At 44.4% G+C, this 13,111-nt stretch overlaps 1 protein-coding gene across 1 annotated transcript in view; it reads left to right on the forward strand.

Annotated features, from left to right (window-relative positions):
* Positions 1–151: 151 nt before the first annotated feature.
* The window catches only part of PAG1 (phosphoprotein membrane anchor with glycosphingolipid microdomains 1), a 108,306-nt gene continuing 95,346 nt past the window's right edge, over positions 152–13,111 (forward strand). Inside the window, exon 1 of the mRNA XM_027687924.1 lies at positions 152–390. The gene's annotated coding sequence lies outside the window, so the exon portion shown is untranslated. The remainder of the gene's footprint in view (positions 391–13,111) is intronic.

Genomic DNA, 13,111 nt, shown 5'->3' on the forward strand with positions numbered 1-13,111 from the left:
GCGCTCGCTGCCGGCCCGCGGCGCCGCCGCCGCATCCATCGGTCGGCTCCCGGCTCCTGCTTCCCCGCTCCCGGCTCCCGGCGGGCGCGGGACATGCGCAGTGCCGCGCGCCTCCCCGCGCCGCGCTCCGCGGCCGCGCTCCGACCCTTCTCCGCCGCCTCCCCCCGACCCTCCTGCCGGGCGGAGGAGGGGGAGGGAACGAGGGGGAGGAGGAGGAGGGAGGGGAGAGAAGAGAAGAGGAGCGGAGCGGAGAGACGACACGAGAGACGCGCCGCAACTTGCTGCCGCTTCTCCCTCGCCTCCGCTGGCCGCGCTGCCCGGCCCCTGCGGGTGCGCCCCGCGGGACGCGCCATCCCCGGGAGCAGCTCTGCGCGGGGCCGGCGCCTCCCGGTGAGTTGGGGACGGGGCGCGAAGTTGCCATATCTGTGTTTGGGGGGTGAGGGAGACCCGTGTGCTGGTGCAGTCGCGGCGGGCGCCGGCGGCGGGGCCGCCGCAGGGCTGCGGGGCTCGGGCTGCCCTTGCCTGGCCGCGGTCCGCGCTGCGGGCGAGCGCGGCGCACAGGCGGTGATGTGCGGGGGGATCGGGGCGGCAGCGGTCACAGGTGCAGGGCACGGCCCCGGCGGGGTCATTGTGCGGCTCTCCGCGGCGCGGGGTTACCGCGCCTCCCCGCTGCTGCCAGCCAGCCTCGTAACTGTGTTTCCATTCAAATCCTATTATGTGGTGACAGTCTCCAGTTTGTTTCACAGTGGCATTTGCTCTTGGGCTTGGAAAGTCCTTAAGAGGAAGGGGTCGCTGGGGAGAGGGGGGGCTGCTCCTCAAAGAGAGCTGCAAGCGCAGATTGTCCCTAACGCACTGTGTGCTGCGGGGAGCTTTCGGGGCTCAGGAGAGGGAAAAGGAAATACTGGCACATGGTCACACCAGAAAGTTGTGTAGCTTGAGATGCTACAGACGCTAATGGGCCAATTATCTAAATAAACAAACCTAGTGATTTATAGGTGTCTGAACTATAATGCTGTGAACGATAGAGCTCTTTAACCTCTCTTTCTAATCTATCCCTCAGAGATTTGGTTTTAAGGAGAGTAATATATCATCTGTGGTGCTGAATGCTGTGGAGTTGATTACATTTGTAAAAGGAATGGCCTTTGAAATAATACTGAGCCATTAAGCAATAAATACAGAAAAAAAAGTGAGAAAGACCAATGGTAAAATTTTGACAGAAAATATTTCTCCCCTTCCTCGCAGCCTAGGAAGCCTAGAAGCCATGCTTGATTAACTTTTATCCAGAGTTGTTATTTTATTAAATTAAACTTCAATAAAACAAGTGTACTGTGTGAAACCAGAAGCAAATCCTCCCTAGTGCTCTTGAAGTCTGTCTGTGTTGCAGTTAAGTGATGATTGGAGCAGCATCTGTTAAGAGAATTTGCAGAAACAAACACTGCTGAAGATGTGTAATGGAAATACATTGTCATTGTATTTATTTCTTGTAGATGATACAGAAGCAGACATTCCAAATTCTAGTGGGTTTTATTTTACATCTTTAAAAATCTTGTCCTTGTAAATATACTTCTATGTGAGGTGCAGATTCTGAGCCTGTGGGGCATCTCCTGCGAGGGGTGAGTGTCTTTTGCCCTCATTGACAAAGAAAATAGTACAGCATGTGCAACACCTTTCAGGTCTGAACTACAAGGGCAATTTTATCTTTAACCAGCATTTCAACACAGGATTTTATTAACATAAAATCCATATTCAGGTTAGCAATGGGGATCTGCAACTTCCAAATGAGAACCTGATCTGAAGGCAATGCATTGCTCATATGAGTAAAGGTTGTGGGATATGACACTGGGCAAGCTCACCTATCTTTTGTTTGGTTCCTTTTATGAGATGTCATTTAATGAGGAAAAGAAACAGGTAATCCATTGCATTTGAAGACTCAGTGCTCCTCATAAGCCTCATTGCCAGGGACGTGAACATGAATGTGGCTTTAGATCATGTATTGTATACAAATGACTACTACTAGATAACTTCAGTTCTGAATTTATTCCACTGTTAAAGCTATATTGATCAGAAAGTAGCAACTGGATTCCAAGTCCTAAATAAGAAATGCTCGATAATCTAGAGCTAATTTATATTGTAAGAATCATGGAGGAATCCACGAGAAAAGCAATTGAGTTTTTCTTGCTGGCTGTGTGGTGGCATTTAGTTATGGAACACTCCTTCCTGGGGCACTGTGTACTTCATTGACACATAAAGGAGTTAAACGTGTTTATCAGCTCATTGATGCCCATGGTGAAGTGCCTATGTAGAGTTCAATGGCTGGAACAGGACACAGTTGTTTTCTTTCCAGTGAGGATGGGGATGGAAAGCTGAGGGGCTTTTTCAAAGTAGTTCCAAAACCATATAATTTGTAACTGCAAAATATAATGTAAGAATAATAGACCAAAAAGGCTCAAAAACATTTTATAATATTTACTGAAACAACTGATCACTCAAATAACATTACCCAAACTCCTATAGCAATGCCTCTGCTTCCAGGTCCTGAGAATGGAGCAGGTTTCGGGCACAGGGTGGCTCAGCCCCAGACCGGCAGCAGGGGGGCAGGCGTGCTGCAGCCTGGTGGTTGTGCTGTGGCTGGGAGGGAGCCCAGGCAGAGTGAAGGAATGCAGTATGCTGCCGCTCACCCTCATCCCCAGGGTGCCAAGCTGGGACCAGGAATGCCCCCCTCCCACGTTTGAGGGTTTGCTGAATGTATGGCAACTGCTGGTCCAGGCCCTGTATGGAGCCAGCAGGGAATAGGTGCTGGATGAGGCCCTGGTTGTACAGCCTGTAGCTTCCAGGCAGGCTGCCCTGGCTGCTTGCTGCCCATCCTGACATCCCAACGATGCTATCAGTTGCAGGCCTAATACTGTGTATAATGATGCCAAAAAATTTCTGGTGAAGGAAGAAGTTCAAGACAGCTTCTTCTTCAGGAAAATGGTCCATTTCTAAATGTTCATATAATCAGATAACTGCTTACATTGAGTAAAGCATGGAAAGGGTAAGCAGTGCATGCTCATTTGTGTAATACTGCTAGTCATAAACTCTAAGCTTTGCAATCCCTACGCAATCGTGTGGGCTTTTAGAAGCCCTGTGAAAGCTGCAGCATGGATTAGGAAGCTGAAGTCTGAAGATTAGGCTGCAAATTTACTGCAGGTAGTTCAGATGGCCGTGGTTGCTGTTCCCCCATCTCCATCCTGGTATCCCTCACTCTCTGAATTGCCATGCTATGCCACAGCTTCTCCGTTGGTCTCTCCTTCCCCCTGGCCCCTCGCCTCCCAGAACTCCCCTGTGCCACGCTGGCAGCACTGCCCTGCTCATGAACTGGGGTGAATGCCAGCCTGCACGGTGACTCACTCGAGGCCCCAAGCTGCAAACCCCTCTACAGTTTCACTTTACTTTTCTTCTGTGGTGAAGAAGTTCTTTTGCAACACTGTGCCTGCAGTTACCTGGGCAGGGGAGGATGAGGGTGGTGGGACCTCCAAAGGTTGCTCCTGCAAAGGTGCACCAAGCACAGCTGTTGGATGGAGGTGATGAGTGACAGGAGATGTGCCTTTGCTTCATGGATGTGATATAACCAAGTTTTAATTAAAGCATCCACAGTAGATTATTAGGGTAGATAAATACTGCCTTGTTACAGCCCTCTTGGGTCATATGTAAGCAGTATTCGTTTTAGAAAGGATGAATGAATAGTCAGTGTGAAGGATAAAGATCAGCATTGTTAATCACTCTGGAAGTCTTCCGTGGGAAAATGTAAACTCATGAGGAAAGATAGTGCCCATAAATGTCATTTAAGTATTTACATAACTTGAGGATAAAATTTTGATATTAAAGGCATGCAAGTATCAAGTCATGTTTGGGTTCCTGTCAGAGATAACTAGGACTTGTACAGTTGGCATTGGTCAGTGGGGGGCTGTATTTCTATGTACTGCTTTGCTAGCTGTAATGAAGAGCCTTCCTTCAATGGCACCTGTGAAAAAAATGTGTTTTGTTCTTGTCAACATGCAGATAAAAACAGTAGAAACTTGGAAGGCTGTGTCTGCTTGAACTCCCGTGCTTCAGGAGGGGTAAACTCTTCACATGTGGTGTTCCTGGGTAAGCAGTGTGCCAGGTGCTGCTACGTGTACTGACCATCCAGATACAGTTTGTTGCTGTTGATACATCTGCAGGCTTAGAAGAATGACTTCAGGTGGGGAAAAGTGGGTTTCCACCCCCATTAATAACAGGAAATGAGAGGATTTTGCCTCTACTGTTCTTTGATTTTGTAATTCTCACTAAAATTTCTTTTGTCCTTTTCCAGCTCTCAGAATGTAATATAACTCTTGAAAAAAAAATCAGTGTGCTTTCATGTAAATACGATGAGGATGAGCCTTTGAAAACATATCTAGCTGATGCTGATGAATAAACAAACTTGGCCAGGGTAAATCTTTTCATCTAACTTCAAGAGCCATGCTGTAATGAAGTAAATATAGATGTACTTAATGGGCTTCTTTCATCCAAATACATAGCAAACCCTCTAAAGTAAGGCAAACAAATCTAAAATGGATTTCTAAGTGGCTTTTTTTTTTGTTGTCTTGATACTGGAGCAGTTTACTCTAGCTGGGCTAGGCTGGGAGTGGAGCTTGCTCCTGGAGCTGTGAACATGCTAGGGTGAATGCTGGCCTAAATAGGAGAGGGCAGAGGGAACATGAGAGACCTGGCTCTTCTGCAGTTGTTGTGCAGCAAAGGCAGGAAGTGCTCATTCCATGTGTAGTTTAAAACATGTTATTTGATGAGTGTCTCCCCAGACATGTCCCTTTGGAAGGCAGCTTGTAGACAAGGCTTTGAGAGGCAGGGAAACCTGCGGGGGCTGCTGCCTGTTACCCCTTGGGTGCAGCTCAGCCCAGGCTACACTAAGAGAGCCGTCCAAGTACAGGATGACTGGCCACCTGCCTCTGGGGCCTCCTGCGCATGATGTGCCACTGCTTGGCCAGGTGCTAACCTGCCTGGGGGGCTTGCTCTGCAGGACACATCCTGGCAGTGCTCCAGCCTGGGTCCTGGCTCACAGAGTGCCTGAGTTGGGTATTAAAGGTGGCCTCGGGGCCATCATGACACAGCTGCCATAGACACAGCCATAGACGCAAGCCATAGACACGAGGGTGATTGCAGTGGTTGTGGTGACTTTGGCAGAGTCGTCTTGGTTGGAAACTGAAGAAGTGGAGCTCAAAGAACAGTTCTGCAGATCTGGATGTTTACTGCATGACAGTGGATTGGGTTTCATTTCAAGATATGCAGGATGACTGTTTTCAATGGTAGCATTTGAGAACAGATTAATAGTTTCTTGTGCAAAGTGTGTCTTGCACATACAACTGTTTGGTTTCACTGCCCTTGCTTTGTGAAGAAGATCAACGTGTAATGTTTGTATTTCCATATCATGCATATGGAAATCATGGATCTTCTCTTTAAAAAGCAAAGTTGTAAAACAATTTTACTTTAAAGACAAGTGCTTTGTTTTGGAGAAGTGCTCCTATTCTGGAGAAAAAGATCTTTACTTGGTCGTACCTTATCTTAATAGGAAAAGTTCAGATCCATTATAGAATAAAACTCCATGCAAAGCTGGGCAATATGCTTTATGAGAGTTTGAGTATTGGACTTTTTAGACAACTATGTTGGCATAATTACAGAAATTCTTCAGGATGAGCTTTTTCTTTGCTGAGATCTTGATGAGTAGGAAATACTGTAAAGAATTATTTCTATCATTGTTAGAGGAATTTTGTGGAAGAGATTTAAATCTAGGAGACTGTTGTACTTGGAAAAACATAATAGTGATTTACCAATGTCCAAATTCAACTCACTGTTTGACATCTTGAATGGTCAGACCAAGTTTATCTTGCTTCTGGTTGTGTTTTGCCATGTGTACAGAAGTGAAATGTACTAAAAATTGTTCAGCTTCGGATGTGTTCATCTGGGGATTTACTCATAAATAATTGATAACCCTCTGAAACAAAATCTCTTCATTACTCTGTGGATCGCTCAACTCTTCCCTCCCGCACTAGTCGTTCTCCCTGGCAGGGGAAGAAGGAGGTGCTGCTTTAATGAAGGTGCACGTCAGCCTCCGCTGCTCCTTTCCAAAGGTCATCCAGCTAAACAACAGCAATGAAATGCTTGACAAAGATAAACATTTTATGGAGATATGTGGCATTCCAGTGTTTTAGAGGAACCACTAAGCTGCTGTATTTAAGGCTTCTTTACATCCTAGCGTAGCTGCAGTGCTTATGATGAATTACTAAATCAATGAAATGTTTTCATCTGGTGTGCTGCAGGACAGGACATCAAATTAAGGGTCATTTGCTGTGCAGTACCAATTATAGCTGTAATATTTGGGCTTGATCTTCCATGATTTTACTGCTAAGGATACTGTTAAGTATCCTAGCTCAGATTGTTTACTGCAAATGGCACAAGTCTTGGCAAGCAATGGTTTCTCATTTGAGCAAGGGTTTGTCTAAGTGAGTTCCTATTTACCAGACATTGATGCTCAGTGATGATTTTACTTCCCTGCAAAAAAAGAGGAGCCATTCTGCTACCCCTGACTTAAAGTCTGAGTTGATCTAACAAAATCTCATTTTAGTGGAAAAAAATGTCTTAATGTAAGATCAGTTCATCTTTCTGATGACTTGATTACTTTAGAGTTATTAGCCAAGTTCTGTAGCAGTCTTTAAAGGTGCTAATACTTGATTGCATTTAATAGCCCTAACTATTACTAATGTACAGGAAATGTTCAAGTCACATCATTGAGAGAGAACCCTAACAAATCTTACAGGTATTTTAATGTGAGGTTTCAGATGTTACTCTTGTTTAATTGAAAGGTGAATGCTATAAAGGCTTTGTCAGACTGCTGTTTCCAGATGACAGCACTTTCTATGGAGTAACTGGAAGTCCCAGAGTGCTGATCCCAGCTTTCAGCTTCAGGATTCATAGCTCAAACTCTTCCTTTTTTACCTGGCAGAAGTATGCATCTGTGATGGTGTCTGGATTTGTGTCTTCCAAAGAAATACTGGTTTCGATCAAAGAAAACGTGAAAGATTTTCTGAAATGGTAATCGTATTCTGGCTGATATTGGACAGAACAGAGCCTTCGCTTCTTCTATAAACCACAAGATTAAGCTTGCTTATAAAGGATTAACAGAGCTCTCTTCTGTTAATTCGTAGTGGTGTAGTTGAAGTGCCTGATTCTACATCAGTGGAAAATCCATTATCAGTCAATGGGAATTTTGCAGCTGAAGCCAAAGGGATTAGAGATTCATCATTCAGAAGTGACTGAAGGGGAGAGAAAGCCCTGGGTATGCTTGTTGCCACACAGCCACTGGGGTGTGCCCACAAAAAATGGCAAAGGCAAATGTTCAGTTACCTCAGGCACGCTATTTCAGAGTCATTTGAAAGAGTTCGTGCCACTGTGCAGGGCTGCAGAGAAAGCTTACCTGGGGTGCTGCTGTTAGTGGGCTGTTCCTCATGTCCAAGCAAGATGATTTCAAATTGGAAAAAGTACACAGGCAAAGATGACCTGAAGTCCTCTTCTAGGGATTGTGCTGTGGTGGGGGAGAGTTAATGAGGAGGTTCAATGAGAGCAGGAGTTAGGAAGAGCCATGGAAGACAGGATCAGGTTGGGCAGTGAGGGGTGCAGAGGAGCATGGGTGCCTACACAATGCTCTCATACCTGCCACTGCTCAGGCTGCCACCCAGGCACATTTAAGAGACTGGAGTGTAAGGGAGAGACAGGAAGAAATTGCTAAAGAATTTGCTACAGATGGTGTTGAGGGTGATTTCCTAACAAACTGCACTGCCTGCAGAAGTTTCTTCATTCAATAAATAATAGCTACTTTTCCTTGTAGTAGAGTGCGTAGGCCAGCATTCGGACTGCTAGAGCCTGGAAACTAGAAAACCTGTGATTCCAGGCTTATTTTAGTTGAGAATGTTCACCAAACACATTCCAACATATAATTTTACTTTCTTTTGAAATGCTGTAGTAGGGCTTAGCTTAAAAGTAGCTCTGATCCTGAGACTATTTGTGGGAAAAAGCACAACCTCCGTGACCTCTGCTGCAACATTTGGTAGTTACTTTTCCAGAAATGGAAGCTAATACTTCACAAAGAACTATTCAGATTAAAAATTACACTTTTTACAACAACTTGGTAAATGTAAATGTATTGTTTTGATCTATTATAATAGGCAAGATTGTGTCATTTAGTTTGGCAATTACAGAGGTTAAACGAATTTAATTGTCCTTTACTCTTGTTAAATGCAAAATAATTGAACAAACAGCATAGAAGGTTGGGGCTCTCCTGTTTGTGGCTTCATCATGTATTAATCTAACACATTAAATGAGAGGCTTTATACATTTGCTTGCCTAAGGAGAAAGAAGAAGAAAATATAGAAAGGCCAAACTAGATGTGTGTGTATTCTGTCTCACACTTTGAGGTGCTGTCAAATATTGCCTCATTCTTAGTACATTTTGTAGGAAAGACACTGCTTTGCCCTTAGAAAGATAAATGGTGACCTAATGGTTAAATAGTCTGAGTAAGCTCGTATTTGGATAGGCAAAGTCACTTGTGCAGTTCCCCTCATACTCTTCATATGGGAATGTAATTTTGTAATTGGGCAGGCAAAATAAAATACAAATGAAGACACCATAAAAAGTTATATTTTGGCACTCTCTTGGCCATCTTAATTGACTCCCCTAGTTACAAGAGGGACTGTGCCTTCCTCTAGTTCAGCGTTTTTAGAAGATGGTGTTGTCCTAACGCCAGCAGTGGTGCAAAAACAGTAGGGGCAGATGTGCTCTTCTTGCTTACCTTCGTGTAGCTGGAGGGGATTTGAAAATTGGATATTTCTCTCTGTCTCTGCAGCTCCAAGTAGCCCTGACACTGCATGCCATGGATTAGTAAAATAAATCCCTCATGTTCATAATGAAGTAGAAGTATAAAGAGCATTTTCTGCCTTTTTTCCCCCTCTTTTTAATGTGTCATTTGCTGGCTGGCACAGTGACCTCCATTTCATGACTTGTGATGTGGAAGCCGCGGAGCTTTTCTGTGTGGGTTAATTAATCACACAAGGGAATAGCAGTATGTGACATTATGCATGTGGACCTAAGGTAAACAGTTACCTATAGATCACCTATAATGAATGTGCACTTGAAATATTATCTGTTAATGCACTTTGATTTTTCTAATATGATTTTCTTTTGTTTTATCAGTTTTCTTAACTATGTCCTTGGTAATCAAAAAGGATGCAAACATACAGTCACCTTTTGGTGTTGTAAGTGTAACTGAATTTGGAAAAAAATAGTACAATTTAGTACATGAAATTTGCCAGTTCATTGGGAAATGGTTTTATGCAAGTAATGTAGAGGTATAACAGTTTGATTTTCTGGGGTGTCTTGGTGGACAGTCTGTCAAACCTTTTCAATTCTTCCAGACTGAATTGAAAGCAAGAATTAATTTTTTTCCATTCTTGAAGATTTAATTTCATACCCTTGATTTACATTTCAGTATCAATTGTGTATTTTAATTTTTGTGAGTGAACCCTGAAGCCCTTACTTATGACTCCATCTTTAATTTTGCCTGACAAGTCCATCTCATTTCTGCAAAGTTAATACACCAGGAATTGATTAGCATTAGTCACGTAAATTATAGGGAAAGAAGTGATGTCTTGAGTCTGGTGTGGGGTCTGACCAGTTACGCTGAAGTAACAGGTGCTGGTTTCCTGGTGATTCTGTTATCATCCTCCTCAACAGGTTTGGTTAAAACCAGACCTGGAAAAGAACTGGAGAAAGCAAACTAGGAGCAGAGGATTGGTTTCCCACCAAAATGGGAAGTCATTGTTATGAGGAAATTAGCTATATTATTTACTCAGCAAAGCAGGGAAGCAGCAAATAACTCAGCCTTTGTGTGTTTCCCATTTATTCAGCACTCAGGCATAGCGTGCGCAGGTAACACGGTGCAGTTGGTTCCCAACAGGCACATCAACACCTGTAGCTGGTGTGGGAGGAAAAGCCCAGTTTATGAAATGGGTAATGGAACTCCCAGGCTCCTGCAGGGGTGGCCCAAGGAGCTTGTTGCAGCTACCCTGAGACACCAAAGCCATGGAATTTTCGACCTTATGGTTGGCTGTCTGGGAACCTGGAAACTCTTGATTGAATTTTGTCACTTTTTTGCTTCTCCCAGCTGTGTTCTTGGCCAGTGGTAAAATTAGCACAAGTTGTTGGTTTTAATCAGTGTAAATAATATTTTATTCAGGAAACACAGTAAACAAGAAAACTTGTTTTCCCTTGATTTTCTGAGCTAGGCAGAAATTATATGTTGCAATGGTGTGATTCCCTGAGAAGGAGAATTTCAAAGTCTGCAGTTTCCGTGTTCCAGCTGGAACTGTGCCTTGCTCCACAAAGCAGTTGTATTTTTTATATTAAATATTAGCTTGTGTAATTAATTACACTGATGCTTAAAAAAAACAACCGCTTTACACAGAAAAGGCTTTTTTTAATTGGATTCTAGAGAAATAAGGAAGAAAAACCACAAACAACAAGAAAAGCAACCTGAAAACCCCAAACAATGAAAAAAGTGCACACAGAAACCCCTTGGGAATTTCTGGGCTTAAGGCATCTGTCAATAGGCAATAGGAAATTGATTTTCAGAGGTATAACTCTGATATTTTAGTGGTCATCATTTAATAAAAATTATGCTTCCTGCAGTTCATCAGCAGCTGGCACTTAGAAAGATTGAATTCAGAAAAAATAAGTATGAACATTGCTGTAGGTAAATGACCAGGGCTAAGAGATTTATACCTTTTAAACCCCTACCTACTGGGTTTTATTAAGACTCTAGTACCTGTGATGTCTGTGTCTGCATGAACCTGACTGTATGCCGATAGGAGCAAGCTCTTGCAAAAAAATTAGTGTTGTTAAGTTAGTTGTGTGCTGAGGAACGAGGTTTTGGTGGCAGGGAGAAGCGCAGTACTGCTTTCTCTTCCTTCCTGCACCTGGTGTTTCAGTTTGGCAGTGGAGGAGTGCTGGGGCTGAAGGCATGCACTGCAAACTTAAACTTGCCTTTTCTTACTCTCCTGCATCATCCTCTCCAGTGGACTTAGGTCCCCCAGCCCTGGGAGTGATGGGTGTTTGGTACAGGAAAGGGTTAACTTTCAAAAGCATAGCCTGGCAATTCAGTGCCTGTGGAGCTTTAAATGAGGAGATGCTGATACAATGCAGACTGTAAAGTGGACCTTACTGGAGCATGTAGCCAACATGGGATCAAGGGATCACAGGTTATATGCTGAAAAGAGTCTGGCTTCTGCTGCAGCAGCCGTACCTTTGGCTGGCCCCAGCTGATCAGTGCTGTGCCCAGGGAATGTCACCTTCTGCTCTGCTGCAGAGAGCAGATAGGAGTTATCCCACATCCAAAGTTTGAACTTGTCAGTGGTAGGCACCAGGAGCAAGGGGAAGTGCAGAGTCTTGCCCCTGGATAGGAGCAACCCCAGGAACCAGTATGTGCAGGGGGATGACCATTTGGAAAGCAGAAAAGGTGCAGGGGTTTGGGTGGACACCAAGTTGAACATGAGCCAGCAATGAGCCCTTGTGGGAAAGAAGGTGAACGGTGTCCTGTGCTGCATTAAACAAAGTAGTGACAGCAGGTGGAGGGAGGTGATCCTGCCCCTCTGCTAGGCACTGTGAGGCCACAGCAGGAGTGGTGGGGCCAGTACTGAGCCCCAGTACTGGAGAGAAATGGATGTACTGGAGGGAGTCCCACAAAGGGCCATGAAGACAATGAAGGGACTACAATATCTCTCATATGAAGAGAGGCTGAGAGAGTTGAGACTGTTCAGCCTGGAGAAGGCTGGGGGACAATGTCATCAATGTGCAGAAATACCTGAAGGGATGGTGCAAAGAAGGCAGAGCCAGGCTCATTTTAGTGGTGCCCAGTGACAGGACAAGGGGCAGTGGGCAAAAACAGAGACACGGAAGGTATTCCCTCCGAACATGAGGAAACGCTTTTTTCATTGTGAGAGTGACTGAACACTGGCACAGGTTTCCCAGGGAGGTTGTGGAGTCTCCATCCTTGGAGATACTCAAAACCCACCTGGACATGGTCCTGGGCAACGGGCTCTCGGAGGCCCTACTTGAGCAGGGATATTGGGTTAGAAGGCCTCCAAAGGTCCCTTCCCACCTCACTCTCTGATTCTACAGCTCTTAAGCAGCTGTGCTGAGTGGGTGGTAGGACTACTACTGTGCCACCTTCTTTGCAGGCAGAGTTTTTTGAAGAGAGCCCGTTCTAAAATAATAGTTCTCTAGTTTGTTCTTTAAAAAACTGAAAGAGGTTCTCCGTTCTCACTGAAAAAAGTATAGTGATATACTCTTGGTACCTTATGGCTGCTTCTCGATTTGCTCCCACTTTTTCACCTTTAGTTTTTAAAAGATAAAATCTCTTCTATGTTCCCTGGATTGTACAGCAGAGACACAGTATCTGCTGTCTCCTGTTCCTGCAGGGTGTGTGCAAAAGAGCAGTTATATCATCTCTGTTCTGACTATGTATGTGAAAAATAAGGGAAAATCTAATTCTTCATAGTGACTTAAACCTGTAAATGTTGGACAAATCATGGTTATTGTGCAAACCCCTTCTCTTGTTTTTGAAGTATTTCCTTTCCTTTAAAGCCTGGTTCTTACTAGCTTAATTTCTGAGCCATTTGTAGCTGGCATCATGTCCCATGTGCCTCCACAGCATAGCAAATGAGGTGCTGAGCTTAGCTGTCATATTAATAGGCCTTAAGCAGTATCATATTCAAGACTCAAGGCAGGGGACTTTTATCGACACAAGCCTACAGACAGGGCTTTTGTAAACCACAATGGTTTGGTGTGTCACTGCATGGTCCCTCCTCCTGGTGAGTTAACAGCCGCCTGGAAACAAACCCCACCAAATGTGCGACTTTTGATGCATGTGGGAGCAGTGGAGCTGTTATCAGTGACCTCAGCCTTCTCCCTTTGCCTTGCGAGCTAATTTTGTATTAATTACAGGCATAGCTTTAATCTTTGTCAACAGTACAGCAGCAGTAAGAGT

The sequence above is a fragment of the Neopelma chrysocephalum genome, unplaced genomic scaffold, assembly GCF_003984885.1.
Source record: "Neopelma chrysocephalum unplaced genomic scaffold, ASM398488v2 Primary Assembly neopelma1_22, whole genome shotgun sequence".
Lineage (NCBI taxonomy): Eukaryota > Metazoa > Chordata > Aves > Passeriformes > Pipridae > Neopelma > Neopelma chrysocephalum.